Here is a 17523-nt window from a genome sequence, read left to right on the forward strand (position 1 = left end):
TTTCACTTACTTTTGGTATGTAAGGACTATTTTTGCCAAGCAGATTTTGTAAACAACTCTATACATGGGCTAAATACTGGGGTTACTACGAAGCATATGAAATTGGTGTTGAATCAGCCTTATCCCTGCTCCCCCCTCCCTCCCCCAGTTCAACTTACACAGATAATGGTGGTTGTGGCGGTGATAGTAGTGGTGGTAGTAGGAGTAGTAGTAGTAGTAGTACTAGTAGTAACTTTAGAAGTAATGGTGGCAGTAGTAGGGGTAATAGTGACAATGTTCTTGCCGCATCAGATGAAAATATATGTGTACATGACATATGTTGCAGTGCAAACTCTAAAATATTGGCAACTAACAAGTTCTCTTTTTCAGTGCACAGGTGATGGTGTGAACAGTTTTCTTTGGGCACAAACATATCATGGAGAAAACAGTAAGGATATAATCGGATCAGGTGTTTCAGAAGGTGATTTAGCTCAAGGTAAAGAAAAATGTAGAAATCGCATCGAACTGCCCTTTCCAGAGCACGAAAAAAAAAAAAAATACAGAATGAGATGAAGAAGTTGAAAAGTCTAAACATCTATATATATGGTGACAAGAAGTTTCAGGCAACTGAAGAAAAGTTAAATGATATGGCTAAGCCCTTTGTTAACAGCCAGTTAAGGAATGCTAATGAACCATCCACAGCAATGCCATGGTTATTTGCTTTATCTATTTGTAAGTGTAGCCCCTGACTGGATAAGTACTTGGCCCTATACTTCTCCCTTCCATCTGCCTGAATCGTCAAGTCGGTGCTTTCCCTCTACCATTTGGTACAGGACTGAAAATGGCTTTGTTAAAAAAAATCTAAGCAATGAAACAAGTTGTATGCATAAAAAAGATGAATACTGTCTGTGGATGATAGTATGTATTATTAGACACACATGCAGAAATCTGTGACTACCAGAACTTAGGTCATTGAGGATGATAACAGTAGCTGCTAATTATGCATTAGTTTTTATGCTGAAAGCCATCCACAAAACTTGGAAACAGTTGCTTGCATACTATTTTAATGGAACCACTTTTCTGAAAGGCCATCTGAAACCATTCATTTTATACATCATAAGAGAACGTCAGAATATTGAATTCAAAGTACTCTGCACCATATCTGATCAGAAAATAACAAACCAGAAGGTTCTTAAAGAACTGTGTGAATCAAATTGGTCAAAGACCAGTATCTCCCTTTCAAAAACTTGAATGTAATTGCGAAAATGATTGCTGCACTCCACTGAACAATTTTTAAGGCCTTTTGAGAAACAACACTAGTAATGAACAGTTTAATGAAAGTAGGCTGAATGAATATAATAATACTGATATGCCTCAGCTAATTTTGAATTCTTCCTTGGATGATGTGAATGAATCTGTAGACGATCACCAGGCCTTAGTTTCTGTATGCTGAAAAACAGAGATGTACTATATGGATGAGAGACATGTAAACAAGTCTCTGTTCATCTGTTGAAACTGAAAAGTATGTATTTACATCATTTAAAGAGAATAATAAAGTGTCTGCTCATCTGAAATAGACAAGTGAAAATGTTATGATTTTTCTGAGGACTTTCCATGATCAGCTGAACTACAGTCTAATTTGCCATGGTCACGAACGACAATACATTATAATTTTAAAAAAAATATTCTCTCTACCCCATGTATTATTTTGTAATATAAAATGCCATAAAGATGCACCTCAAGTACATCATTCATTACATAGGTATGTCAAAGGCATATATTATATATGTATGACAAAGAGAAGAAAAATTTGAACAAAAGGAAGTTTTATATTCAACAACTTAAGAAAGGAAAAGTTTCAATCATTTTAATTAATAACATATTGTTACTCATCATATGAAATATCACATTAACCTCCCTGTACACACAAAAATGTGTGGTGTTGATAAGAGCTACTCTTGGAGATATAAAAACTACAATGATTATCATGGCTATAGCACCCTCAACTTTGGATCCATATGTGAGCAATAACATCTCTAGCATATTAGCCACACTGGTGTCATACTGTCAGTATACAAAAAGAGATTGGAGGAGGAAAGGACGAGTTTCTACAATTTAAGTGTTATGTTAGCTCACAGAAATGGTAAGTGCTCATGAAATTACTGATCATATTTTTAATCTGATAATAAGTATGTCTGTATATAAAAGAATGTTCCCACAGTTTGTTTCGTGTTTTCCCTGTTCCAGATGTAACCATCGTTACTTGAACCTGATGATGGGTATTTCACAGAAGAACTGTGAAGTGTAGTGAATAAAGTACTGATGCCAGGAATTTGTGCATTCATTTTCAGTAGTGTAACGAACATTATTTTCAACAAACAAATAAACAAAAGTGTTAAAAATAAATAATCAACCTACATCTCATTTTATCATTTAAAAATTCGTAGATATAGCCAAAAATCTGGGGAAAAATTTTTATGTAGTACAGTACATGTTCTTTGCGTGTGTCACTAACAATAAAGTTAGTATCACAAATTCAATTTGTTTAGAACTGACTCTACAGAAGTATAATTTCCGGTGAAAGAATAGATGTAAACAGAAATCCATAGAATTTATAGCAACTCAATTTTAGTAGACATTAGTGTACTTCCTTATTTTATAGTACAGAACTTTGCTCTTAGTTTTCGTAAATGACATCATAGTCACCTTTTGACTGCAAAATTACTTATTTGTAAATCCAAATATTCCACAATCCATCACATGGCCATTAGTAATTAGAGATAATTGCACTTCAGCTAAAGAAAAACCTAAAGCTCGTCTAACATTTGTACATGCCATGTCATAATATTTTTAGGTTCCGAAATATGATAAGTGCAATTATTTGCACATGGTAATGGACAAATGGCTGAAATTGCACTAATGGGTTTTATAAATAAACAATTTGGCAGTCAGTGTTATTTACAAAATTTTACATGTCTTTGAGACCCACCTAGAAGAAATTAATCTTCGTTTTTGGTTGAGATTTCTCGTACATATCACTTTGGAATGTCACAAAACTGTTTCCAGGCACACGCTTTACCAGCGGACTTCGAAGTCGACTCCTTAAGTGCAACTGAAAACCAATGTCATCTAATACCTGTATTTTGGAAAACAAATATGACGCCTTATACCCTCGTATTCAAAGTTAACTACCAGGCCATTAGGAATGCTGCTGTCGTTTTCTGCTTCCGTATCGTAACATTGGCAGTGCACACCTTAAAAATTTTGTCTTTTGTGTTGGAAACGTTCCTGTTACGGTATCAACGTCTGTATAAATCATGACGAGCTCTTCACTTTGTGTTTTACTTAAGGCCAAGTCATTTTTGCACAGGATGAGGATGACATGAACTAAACGGTTAGAAAATTGTACATAGAATATCAGAATTGGCGTTTACCGATTAACTTAGAGAAAAAGAAATATTTAGTTACTGAAAGAGTGAGTTTTTAAGGTTTGTGGACTCGTGTAAATAATTAGGAGGAATTTACTGCCAATGAAGATGGAATTTGGAAGTGTTGCAGCAGGTTACCACCGTGGAATGAAATTCAAAATGAAGACATTCATAGGAGAATGAAACTGGGCATCATTGTAATGGACGCAATCTAACCGAAAAGATTAAAAAGGCATTGGCATGTGTGCCATTTCGGTGACGAAAGACGGCATAAGAAGACGATGGAAAGGATTCTAACAAATAGGAGAAGGAGAGGACGTCAAACTTTAAGTGGTGAGCCCCCCTCCCAATCAATCGTTTGAGATAGGACGTCAAAAATATAAAAAAAAAAGATTTTTCAAAAGTACGTTCATTTCGAAGCGCACATCTTTCTAAGGGGTTTGATATATAAATCACGTATGTTCAACGAAATGTTATTTGGTCTTAAGACTGCCAAAGTGCAGTGCCATGTCTCACAAACAGCACTCTTCTATCGCACTTCACTGTATTTCGCTCTGTGCAATTCAAAGGTGTATATTTTGTAATGGAAGCTATTAAACCCACATTCAGGACAGTCGAAATTAAAATGTCCTGTGCTGCCTCTCCTAAACCCCTTAAAAATATCTCTCAATTACAACTGGGTGGGATTATTTGTGATCGAGAGAACAAGATCTTTCAGAAAATTTGCACTCTTTATTGCCTGTTAGGTAAGAACATCGCTTTTGTGTGATATAAAATTAAATATAAGAAACATAAAACCAGTAAAGTCAAGAGACAAGTAAGACGGTACACGTTTCTCCAATTCTTACGTCCCAGTATTTTTTCTCTCTGCTCTTACAGCTTTACACGGCGTGCTTTCCTTTCTGCGAAAGAATCTATTACCTCACGAAAGTTCGGCAAACGTTTTGCTACATGAAAAATGAAAATGTTGTCTGATACTGATAAAGCTGGTAATGGGAATAGTATCCGAGAGTGATCTGGCTTCTCGATTTAATTACGTCTATTTTCTCTCTGTCTTCTAGATGAAACGAAATAGGACTTTCTAATATTGCGGAAGTTCTAGCACACGCCAAATAAACGAGACTGTTTTGGCACAAATGGTCATTTTTATATAAGTCATTTACATAAAAAAACAGGACAGAATATAATTCACGAAGTGCCAACATCAAATGCCCATTAGACCTATTACAATCAATACGTTTTATGTTAGGAAATATTTTCACATTTCATTCACATGCACCAGTTTTTCAAGCATGAAATCGAAAAATATTAGTAGTAATAGTGGCAGTAATAGTAGTAGTAGTAGTAGTAGTACAAACTCTTTATATGAATTTGGAATCGTCACATATTTCCATATAATTTGGACGATGTCCTCGTTTCTTCTGCTTCCGTGTCCTAACAAACAACCTAGTCGTGACTAATTCTGTAACTATTCCTGCCATTTTCAAAACATATTCTCCAGTTAACTTCAATAAACCTGCCGGAATCACCGGTTTAGTTATCCTCCATTTCTTTCCCAGTTAGGCGTTATTACGTGCTCGTACAATGCGTTTTCCGCGCTATTCCGAGAATAGAACTTACGCGGCTGCTAACCGAGCACTGCGCAACTGGCAGTTATCAGCGATTTCGCAAAAATTTTCTGTTGTAATATCATTTTCTTGGATACATTGAGAAGATAATATATAATCTTTCTTACCTTTTATTCCTCTTAGTCTTTTACTTCCATGGATTTCACTAGTAGTTATAACAAGGTTAATCATTCGCACACCCAATCAACCCCGTACACAAACAACGATTGGTATTAACCCGTTGAGGCTAATTCGGGTCAGCTTATATAGCCCCGTCCTGTTTTGTCTGCGGGAAGGGATTTTATTGCTTGATGCGATGGGGATTCCGTAGCAGAGACATCACGTACACTACGCACGCATTTAAAAATAAACCTATGATTCGTTCAGAAATCAACTTAGAATGTGTTCAAAAATCAACAGGGATGCGTTTCCAGATCATATGAATAATTGATAGACCAACGTGCGCTGTATTTTAGACTCTTTGTAAAACAAGTCTTTTTTTTTTTCAAGAATGTGAATTTGGCTCCCCTGAAATTGCAGCCCGGTGCAGACCTGTGTCCCCCCCCCCCCCCCTCCATCTTCTCTCGCCTCACCCCTTTCCACGATCTGGAACTGATGGTAGCTAACTTGCGGATCAACTGCAAAAGCAGCAAGAACATTAATTTCCCCCTCTTCTGCCGTCACTCTTTTCCTTCTGTTACGATGCCTAGATGTTACACTACCGGTTTCAAGTAACTCGTGCAGATGTTGTGTTTATTATGATATCCAGCCGCATATGCCGTACAGGAACCAACTACATTCTTCCTACACTCACCATGCAACTTGAGCATGTCGACTTTTTCTGCATTCGTAAATCCTATCGTCCACTAACGACCTGCTGCTTGGGCTGTCTCACACTGACTGACTAGCAAGTCGCGATGCACTCAAGGAACACGCATGCACACTGTAAGCAAATATAATAACATCACTTCTGGAAACTACGCAGGCTGAATGACACAGACAAATGTCGATGTGGAAACTTTTCAAAATACGGTATCTCATAAATGACTCGCACTACAATCCTGCAGCAAACACCACTGACATTCTAACTCACCTTACTTTTAGTTTATTAATGACAATAGGCAGTGTTCCATTTAGGAAATTGCACGTTTGCACAAAAATACACTTTATAAGTGTTATTACAATATTAAATTAAGTTCTGATGTAAACAAACATGTCAGTCTGCAACATGGCGAATATTGCGCTACCTTTGTGCGTCTGACAGAGAAATGGCGCCTGTGTGAAGCTTTCAGATTTGGAAAATAGGAACAACAACTTGCAGAATAGTAAGTAAATGCATTTAAAGAGAAATAAATTGTAGATATACGACTGACAATGTGTAGAAGTGAAAAAAATGTTATTTTGGACAGAGCAGCTGTAGAAATGAATATAGACACAGAGCTCAACAATTAATAAAATGCATAAATTAATGTCACCACTATTTTATGCCAGCCTTCATATCCTTTTACTCTTTGTCAGTATCTTCCTCTTGAGCCGTCTTCTACATCAAACATCCTCAACAACGTTCGTTGCGAAATCTAACCTTCGTTCTCTCAAGCAAATCGTTTCTCATGGTATTTCCTCCAAGAACGTATAAGATAGAATTGACACCTTAAGCATATGCATGGACTCTTTTCTCCCATCCTTATATAACTTTTTTGTGCCTCCAGATTAAGCTTCAAACTTAAGTATTGGTACATAATTACCACGTCCTTTCATTTAAACGATATCTTCAATTTGCAGGGAAGTGTCCTTTGAAATAAAAGTTTCTAGCGGGTTAAAATTGTATTCCGTACAGTTACGCCAATTTAATGAATGATGTTTGAACAGCTATTCTGCGTAAAGTTTTAATCTGATACATAGATTCATTTTAATCCTTGGTAAAATCTTTTTCCATTGTTGCATTCATTAGCACGCCTCAGTGCGAGGTATACAGCGGAGTCCAATATAGCTCACGCACTTTTCAATACGTGCTAATCTTTTTACGTTCTTCACTCTCATTATTCACTTTCTTTTTATATTGTAAATTAATGGCATATTTCAGTGTACTTTCTGTCTTTCCACAATGACTCACACGTTATTTCTCTTTACGCTGTCGAACAGTTTAACTAGGCCCATATGCGACAAGATACAAGTAACTATTCCAGTTTGTTAGTCCTCTTTTTAAACAGGAATCCAGTAGATATCCTTGAGCACCTTTTTATTTTATTTTTGTATAGAAGTGGCTCCTTTTAGATACTATTAATTATTTAGTGTTAGTACATAATTATTATAATCGGTACATTTGATATTAAACAAGAATTTTCAGTGCAAATTAAACTGAAATCACTACAGGCAAAGCATGGGAAGCATAGCAAAGGGAAAGGTGTACTAGCACTTCAGATCTGTCACATTAGAAATGCGTAGCTTCCAATAAGCACTTTGAAGAATAAATCAAAATGGAATTTTTTTTATAATCCTAACGTTCATCAGATTTCAAACTCAAAAACATTTAGGAAAGGAGGCTATGTGAAGAAATAACGAATAAGAGTTGTCCTTATGTTTGAGATACACTGATCCTGAGAAATTTTGACTCCGTTATGGAGATCTAATGCCTGAGAAACTGTGAATAGAATCCATAAGTATCACTTCCATAGCGCATTCGTTAACGTAAATATTTTCAGTTTAATTAAGCAACATCCAATACCAGCAGAAGTTTCAATCAAAATTACATCAACAATATAAAAGTCAGAATTCCAAACAGAAATAGGCAAGGTGGTTGTTTTACGAAATATCCGCAAAATATTTTCAGAGAAGGATTCTTTCTTAATCATCTCCGAGCGGTTCTAGGCGCTTCAGCCCGGAACCTCGCTGTTGCTACGGTCGCAAGTTCTAACCTTGCCTCGGGCATGGATGTGTGTGATGTCCTTAGGTTAGTTAGGTTTACGTAGTTTTAAGTCTAGGGGAATGATGACCTCATATGTTAAGTCGCATAGTGCTTAGAGCCATTTGAACCATTTTGAATCATCTCAAAAATTGTCCTTCTCTGCATATTTCTTCCTCCCTACTTTGCTATTTTTTTTCGACTGCAGAATGAATAATTTTGACAAAGAAAACGAATAGATCTGAGAAATAGTAAGATCAAAACATATTACAATTAGAAATCTGTTTCTGGACTGGTGTTGACGTATAAGAGCAGAAGATGGGATTCAGCCCTTCTCTTAGCATCGTGACAGGTGTCGAATAAGAACGTATTTTGTCACCATTTCTTTTCATATTAATCGTAAAGTTCGCAATGAGACAAACTGTGGATAGTTTCAGTATGGATATAAGCTGGAATGAAAAACCTATGCTTAAGGATCCGGATTTTGCTGATGACGTATTTCGTCTAACAGAGACTCCACATAATTTATAACTAATGACTACCAAACTTGATAGAATGTCCAGTTCAGTAGGGCTAAAAATAAATAGTGAAAAGACAAACAACGTGCATAAAAATTAGAAGCGCATCTGCTCAAATTGTAGTGCAATAGAAATTACTACAAAATGTTGGCCAATTTTCATATCTCGTCAGCCTTGTCCTTAATCAGCTCTGTATTTGTCCATAAAGCTTTGACTGTACTCCTCTGTTGTCCTATCGATGGCCGTATATACATGTGAGAGATGGAAAATGTCAGCAAAACCAGCACAAAGACACAATGTTTCTTATCAACGATGCTTGAAGCGATTTTTGAAGATTAGTTTTCTCGTCCACATTTCAGATGTTGAATTGGTGTATGCGGCCTTTACAAAGTCATTGCTGAAAGAGGACTGAATCTTGCGGGACGTGTTCCAAGCATGAAAGATGAAATAATACCCAAATCAGCACTGTTGTCGAAATCAGATATAGAGGATGATCTCGTAACACATGGAAACAAACTTTTGTAAAGGATCTTCAATGCATAGACATAATCTGGCGGGAAGCTGAAAACCTGGCAACTCTTCGAGCTGGCTGGAGGAAATTTGTTTCCCTATATGCTATCTAGCATTGGGGATTATGACTAAGCCTAAGGGTAATGCTGCAAGAGAGTCATATTAACCGTGACGTCAACAGATCAGTTAGCGAATCAGATATTCATAGGACTGCTGAGGACAGTATTTGGCGGGTCACAGAAATAAGTGAACAGGAAGATAGGTGAGGCATGGTGATGATTAGAATTCTATTTGAAAAGTGCTGTTACTATGAGAAGGCACTTTCAATCATCGAACTTAACTGTGGTAAATTTTTATCCAACGGTTCTGATTGTGTAAAAATGGTTCAAATGGCTCTGAGCACTATGGGACTTAACAGCTGTGGTCATTAGTCCCCTAGAACTTAGAACTACTTAAACCTAACTAACCTAAGGACATCACACACATCCATGCCCGAGGCAGGATTCGAACCTGCGACAGTAGCAGTCACGCGGTTCCGGACTGAGCGCCTTAACCGTGAGACCACCGCGGCCGACTCTGATTGTGTAATTCGTCTATATGTCCAGTTAGACTTAACGCGGTCATCTTCCCATTTCGTCGTTCATATTGTTCCACCGACAACGCATAATAAAACCTACGACTACGTCCTGTCAATTTCTTGGTTCTTTCTTGTTTTTTTGTTTTTTTTATATATATTCTTACATTTCCGTATTTTCCCTTGGCGTCTATAGAGATCTGGTCTCTAACAAACAGCGCTACTATATTATTAATTGATAATATAGCGCAATCAAATGAACAGTTTACAGTTTCTTACGATTTTCACAAAACAGTGTATACGTTTCATTTCTGGTGTCCAATTCCAGAATCGAATGAAACATGTATAATAGTCTGGAAAATTTGAATTTGAGGGTAACAAGGCTGAGAAGTCGGCAGGAGAAGTTCGGTTATGAGAGGTGCCGCAATTTTTGGAATCATGTCGGTTAATGAGGCTGTAGAAGATGATCGAGCTACAGGTCCAAATGGATTGTCCATCGAATTGCTCAAAAGTGGACCAGATAAAACTCTCGAATTAGTGGCTTATGTTTTCAACTGCTTCCCGAGGGAAGAAAAGTTACCGAAGCAATGGAAAATATCAGACATCTCTACCATACATAAAAAGGGTGACAGATAAACATGATCAAACTATAAAGGAGTGGGTGTAACAAATTTAGTCTCTAGATTATTTGGGAAAATTGTAAAGGCGAGAATCGAATCACAGAATGTAGACGAAGTAGAACAGAATGCGGTCCATGGCAGAAGATCATACACGGACAATTTGTTCTGCCGAAACAGTTCGTGGAAAGAAGACTGGCCAGGAATTTAGGGAGCCAAATGGTTGAAACTGACCTTAAGAAAACCTATTACAGCATTCACCTTTGTAAATTGTGGACTGCAAAGTAAGAGAATGGAAGGAGTCGTTTATGTGTTAGAGCTTTATATGGTGGCACAACCTGTAAAATTAAAGTAGATACAAAAATATCTGTAGAGACTCCGTGACCAAAGCGTTACAAGAAAGATGCTCGATAAGATCCACATTATTTTAAATGCATTTGAATTCTGTCTTAAGGTTACTGAAACTTTTTTTTTCGGAGTGTGTCTATAAATGATGAAAAGCTCTTCACTTTGCTCTTTGCTTAATAATCAAGTCATTTTTGCAGAGGATGAGGATCAGATGAACTACAAGCTTAGGAACCTGCAGAAAGAATATTAACAATGGTCTTAAACTATTACTTCAGAGAAAACGGAATATTTGGTTTCTGGAGGAGTGAGCCAAGCCCTGGAGTTAGATTTTAAGATCGTAAAATCTTTAGCTCTTATAAATAGCCATTATTAATAAAAATGGATCCAATAATAGCAAAATTAAGAACCGCGTTTTTAAAGGCAGACAAGCAACCAAACAATTAAATGTAGTTTTATGGAGCAAGCATGTTATATCAGAAACCGATATTAGGGTATGTAAAACTATTGTGGAAAATATATCAACATATGGAGCAGAAACATGGGAAATAACTGAAAGAATTTAGAGAAATTTTCTGCCAATGGAAACTGGGTTTTGGAGGTGTTACTGTAAGTTGGCACTAAGGAATAGAATTAAGAAATGAAGAGCATAAACTTGGGCACCGCTGTAGTGGATGCAATGAAAGCAAAACGATTGAGGAGGAAGAATACGTTCGAAAACAACATGGGAAGAACAAGTCGAAAGATCTAGGTCAGAGGAAATGGCAGGCTGTAGATTGGAAAGATAGGAGAATTTACAAGCTAGGATGCGAGAAAAAACCATTATATTGTATTAAATCGCAACAAAAACGATATGGGAGATGTCCTGTTCTCTCGACCCTTAAAGCTAATATGACATACGATGTCTTGCACATGTTTCTTGAAGCATTCGTGACGGAAGCTCAGATGTGCGCTTAAGGTCTTGAAGCCGTACTTGCTTCGTTCGATGTAAGCAGTGTGTTGTATACTTAAGTTGCAGTCTCGGTGGTATGCTGTTTGCACAGAACGGTGTAGATATTAAGCTACTACAACGTTAAATCTAGTCGTTGTAGAAACAAAACCTGCTACCTGACTGTGTCGGTACTGTGCGTAAACGCAGAAGCATTTATTGAGGGAGGCTTCTATTGATGGAAACTAACAGGACTCACAATACGATGTTTTCACAGAGAAAAAAAAATCGTTGCTCGCTTGAAAGTATGGAGAGGACGTGGAGATTCGTTTTTGAGAGTAACTGACAGCTGTCAGCAACTATACTAATTGTCGGACCTCTGGAGTCCTTCCAGTATTCTGCAACATTTTTCTGGCGTTGTAACCTCCCTGTAGACAATAGTATCGTCCGGCAACAGCCTCAAGGACCGTCCGACGTTCCAGGTATGCGGTATTCTATTCTACTGCAGCTAAGCGGAATTTCCACTTTTTTACGTTGTTTGATTTGTGCAGAATACTTTTGAAATCTGCATGCTTGTCTCTCTCTGATCAGGAGGGCAGTGTGCCCCGAGACCTGCGTTATGATGTGATTTTGCTATTAAAATGTTGTCGCTTATTACATCTGACTACTGCAACGTCTTTAACCAAATTTATCATAAAACAGCACACAGCCACGTTATAATCCGAGGGAAATCTACATAGCCTCCCTAGTAAATTAACAAATCTATAAACGTACAAGACCAGCGAGTGCAGTGTTCGTTACCATCACTGAATAATAAGTAACTGATGGTTGAATTTTGCCACTGTGCACAACTATTACACCGTCACAGTGAGACCTACAACGTTAGGTGGACAGGAGGTTATATTCGTTATTAATGTGTCGCCCAACCACGACAAGTTGTAAGACAAGTAAAGGATCTGGAAATTTAAGTCAAGCCTTCTTATAAGACATTTTTATTTGCTCTAAGTGATGGACACAATCGACATGAACTTGACAAAGAGCAAGAATCTCTAAGTCTCTACTGAATTTACACGAAGTGACTCTTAACACTGTGGAGAGGGACAAAATTGTAAGGAAGACTTCATGGAGAACCTGCATCAGTATCTGGACAGTTGCAAATTCAGAGTTAATGAGACAAATTCGTAAGTTAGAAGTCAAATCAGCAATTCACGTTGCATTTCGGAACACAACTTCGATACTGGGCTGGAACAGTGTCCCTTTGGTTGGTCAGTTTCTATGCACTAAGCACAGTGATGGATACACTAAAATTTTTGGACTTCCTCATACTGTGTTGTGATGTCGATCGTTTGATGTTTGTGGAGAAAAGGCAAAAATTTCATGCAGTGGTGGCACAGCGTCCTCTGCCCTCAGTGCGGACAGGTGCCAGCTCTGTCCACAGAACTTTGGAGCAGACCGCAGACCAATTTTCTCGAAAACTGTCCACCCCCCTTGGGAGCCTCAGTCTTCGTAATGCGATTCACTGACTGCCTCCTAACGCCAAACGTGAACCTGAGATCACACAGGGTGCACGCCTTCCCAGTGAGAAAGACGCAGAGCTTTCGTCGCTACCAAATATCTCCAGGAGTCACAATAAAATAAATACGAAATAGTGGCAGAAAAGTGGAACATCGTCACTTAGCGATAAGCACTGTCAGCTTCTTTTTCTGTGTAAAGAATTGTTAATTCACCATTCCAGTGCGAACAGCTGGTGGACCAGTTATGTCAACTGTTCGAAATCCAGAAGCCTGGTAAATTCAATTGTATGTTATTTCTAGGTCAATGATGACATTTGCAATATCAAGAACGAAGTTTCGTGGTGACCTATAAAAGGTCAAAATCTACACACATCAAAAAAGTTTTGTATCACCTCGGTTCCGAGAGTTCCGCAACCTGTACAGAAAATTGGAATAGAAATCAACATAAACATCGTTTCCGCCCTTTTTATTGCTCGTGAAAACCGCACATTGCGTGTTGTACCACTATACAGCGAGACCGTCAGAGGTGGTGGTCCAGATTGTTGTTCACACCGTTACCTCTAATACCCAGTAGTTAGTCCTGTTGCACTGATGCACGCCTGTATTCGTCATGGCATACTACCCACAATTTCATCAAAGCACTATTGGTCCAGATTGTCCCACTCCTAAATGGTGATTCGTCGTAGATCCCTCAGAGTGGTTGGTGGGTCACGTCGTTCATAAACAGCCCTTTTCAATCAATCCTAAGCGTGTTCGATAGGGTTAATGGCTGGAGAAACGCTGGCCACTCTAGTCGAGTGATGTTGATATCCTGAAGGGAGTCATTCACAATAAGCGCACGATGGGGGTGCGAGTTGTCGTCCATGAAGACGAATGCCTCGTCAATATGCTGCCGATATGGTTGAACTATCGGTTGGAGGAAGACATTCACGTATCGTAAAGCCATTACGGCGCCTTCCATGACCACCAGCGGCCTACGTCGGCCACACATAATGCCACTCCAAAACAGCAGGGAAACTCCATCTTGCTGCACTCGCTGGACAATGTGTATAAGACTTTCAGCCTGACCGGGTATTGTAGGAATTCTTAGGCGGCGGAACGAATCTACGAAAGAGATTGCCTACCATACGCTTGTCCATCCGCTCCTGAAGTATTTCGGAGTGGTATGTGGTCGTACTGGATAGGATTATTGAAAGACAACGAAAAACTTCGAAGAAGGGCTGGTCGTTATGTATTACAGCGAAACGAAAGAAAGACTGTCCTGAAATGATAAGTGATTTGGCGTCGCAGGTATTAAAGCAAAGGCATTTTCCGCTGCATCGTAATCTTTCCATGAGATTTTGATACGAAATTTAACGTCCTACTATAGCGTTGAAACTAGAGAAATGATAGCTCTCACGAAAATATTTAATTGTTCATTTTTCCCATCTGCTATGCAAAAGTGCAATGGCAAAGATATAGTATGAATTATTTTTTTCAAGTCTAACGTAGTCGTATTGCCAAATGGAATCATGATGTTACAAATATTCATATAATACCTCATTTCAAAGTCGCCTAGTTACTATAAAGACTAACAGTAATGGTTCCAGCACATTATTGTCAGTTTCTGATATTATTATTAATTCACAAACACTTTCGTCATCGTGTATAAACTTTTGTTATATGCATACTGAAGGTCATGAAAATAGTTCAAAATATTTCAATAGAATATTCACCACGCCACACACGCTTGTAGCATATGATCTTTTTTCCTTTATTGATAGCAGCTGATAGCAGCTCAACACGCTGCTGTACAGCTCTGAGATAAGAGTTAAACAAACAATGGTGAGATAACAAACAATATAAAAAAGGCGATTAAACGGTGACTTGGTTAATAACAATAAAATGGCGGAATGATGCGGAATTTAAAATATAAAAACACGCCGTTGACGATGTGGATGAAGAAACACTGAAGTAGACAGGCACAATTAAAAAACGTGGCGACAGTCTGATGTCTGTTCGCACGAGATAAAAAAACACAACTAGCGACAGTATGGTGGCTGTTCGCAACATTGACAGAGAGTGCACAACACTGAACATTCACTGAAAACAGCACTAAAGCGAAACGGCAGCTGTTGGGGATGGGGGGAGGACCCGGACTGATGAGGTGGAAAAAGTGGGGGCAGGAATGGAAAAGAGAAAAAGGAGGGGGAGTCAATGAAGGAAGAGGATAAAACAAAGGGGGGGGGGGCAGAGTGGACGAGAGATGGAGCGGGAAAGGCAGTGGAGGGGAAAGCAAAAGGACTCGAGCGAGTGAAGGGAGTCAAAGAGAGGATAAGCAAGGAAGAACAGGATGGAAGGAAGGAAAGGGAGCCCAGGAAAAGGACGAAGGAGGTAGGGGGAGGTGAGGATCAGAGTTGCTAGGAGGGATAAATCGAGGGAGATAGGGCATCATCTGGGAGAGGGTGTTGGTGGAAGCCACCTCTCAAAAGGAGATGGTTCAAATGGTCCTGACCACTATGTGACTAACTTCTGAGGTCATCAGTCGCCTAGAACTTAGAACTAATTAAACCTAACTAACCTAAGGACCCTCCCCCCATGAACCATGGACCTTGCCGTTGGTGGGGAGGCTTGCGTGCCTCAGCGATACAGATGGCCGTACCATAGGTGCAACCACAACGGAGGGGTATCTGTTGAGAGGCCAGACAAACGTGTGGTTCCTGAAGAGGGGCAGCAGCCTTTTCAGTAGTTGCAGGGGCAACAGTCTGGATGATTGACTGATCTGGCCTTGCAACATTAACCAAAACGGCCTTGCTGTGCTGGTACTGCGAACGGCTGAAAGCAAGGGGAAACTACAGCCGTAATTCTTCCCGAGGACATGCAGCTTTACTGTATGATTAAATGATGATGGCATCCTCTTGGGTAAAATATTCCGGAGGTAAAATAGTCCCCCATTCGGATCTCCGGGCGGGGACTACTCAGGAGGATGTCGTTATCAGGAGAAAGAAAACTGTCGTTCTACGGATCGGAGCGTGGAATGTCAGATCCCTTAATCGGGCAGGTAGGTTAGAAAATTTAAAAAGGGAAATGGATAGGTTAAAGTTAGATATAGTGGGAATTAGTGAAGTTCGGTGGCAGGAGGAACAAGACTTCTGGTCAGGTGACTACAGGGTTATAAACACAAAATCAAATAGGGGTAATGCAGGAGTAGGTTTAATAATGAATAGGAAAATAGGAATGCGGGTAAGCTACTACAAACAGCATAGTGAACGCATTATTGTGGCCAAGATAGATACGAAGCCCACACCTACTACAGTAGTACAAGTTTATATGCCAACTAGCTCTGCAGATGACGAAGAAATTGAAGAAATGTACGATGAAATAAAAGAAATTATTCAGATAGTGAAGGGAGACGAAAATTTAATAGTAATGGGTGACTGGAATTCGAGTGTAGGAAAAGGGAGAGAAGGAAACATAGTAGGTGAATATGGATTGGGGCTAAGAAATGAAAGAGGAAGCCGCCTAGTAGAATTTTGTACAGAGCACAACTTAGTCATAGGTAACACTTGGTTTAAGAATCATGAAAGAAGGTTGTATACGTGGAAGAACCCTGGAGATACTAAAAGGTATCAGATAGATTATATAATGGTAAGACAGAGATTTAGGAACCAGGTTTTAAGTTGTAAGACATTTCCAGGGGCAGATGTGGACTCTGACCACAATCTATTGGTTATGACCTGTAGATTAAAACTGAAGAAACTGCAAAAATGTGGGAAATTAAGGAGATGGGACCTGGATAAACTGAAAGAACCAGAGGTTGTACAGAGTTTCAGGGAGAGCATAAGGGAACAATTGACAGGAATAGGGGAAAGAAATACAGTAGAAGAAGAATGGGTAGCTCGGAGGGATGAAGTAGTGAAGGCAGCAGAGGATAAAGTAGGTAAAAAGACGAGGGATGCTAGAAATCCTTGGGTAACAGAAGAAATATTGAATTTAATTGATGAAAGGAGAAAATATAAAAATGCAGTAAATGAAGCAGGCAAAAAGGAATACAAACGTCTCAAAAATGAGATCGAGAGGAAGTGCAAAATGGCTAAACAGGGATGGCTAGAGGATAAATGTAAGGATGTAGAGGCTTACCTCACTAGGGGTAAGATAGATACTGCCTACAGGAAAATTAAAGAGACCTTTGGAGAGAAGAGAACCACGTGTATGAATATCAAGAGCTCAGATGGCAACCCAGTTCTAAGCAAAGAAGGGAAGGCAGAAAGGTGGAAGGAGTATATAGAAGGTTTATACAAGGGTGATGTACTTGAGGACAATATTATGGAAATGGAAGAGGATGTAGATGAAGACGAAATGGGTGATACGATATTGCGTGAAGAGTTTGACAGAGCACTGAAAGACCTGAGTCGGAACAAGGTCCCCGGAGTAGACAACATTCCATTAGAACTACTGACGGCCTTGGGAGAGCCAGTCATAACAAAACTCTACCAGCTGGTGAGCAAGATGTATGAGACAGGCCAAATACCCTCAGACTTCAAGAAGAATATAATAATTCCAATCCCAAAGAAAGCAGGTGCTGACAGATGTGAAAATTACCGAACTATCAGTTTAATAAG

This window comes from Schistocerca gregaria, chromosome 4, assembly GCF_023897955.1.
Source record: "Schistocerca gregaria isolate iqSchGreg1 chromosome 4, iqSchGreg1.2, whole genome shotgun sequence".
NCBI classification, from domain to species: domain Eukaryota; kingdom Metazoa; phylum Arthropoda; class Insecta; order Orthoptera; family Acrididae; genus Schistocerca; species Schistocerca gregaria.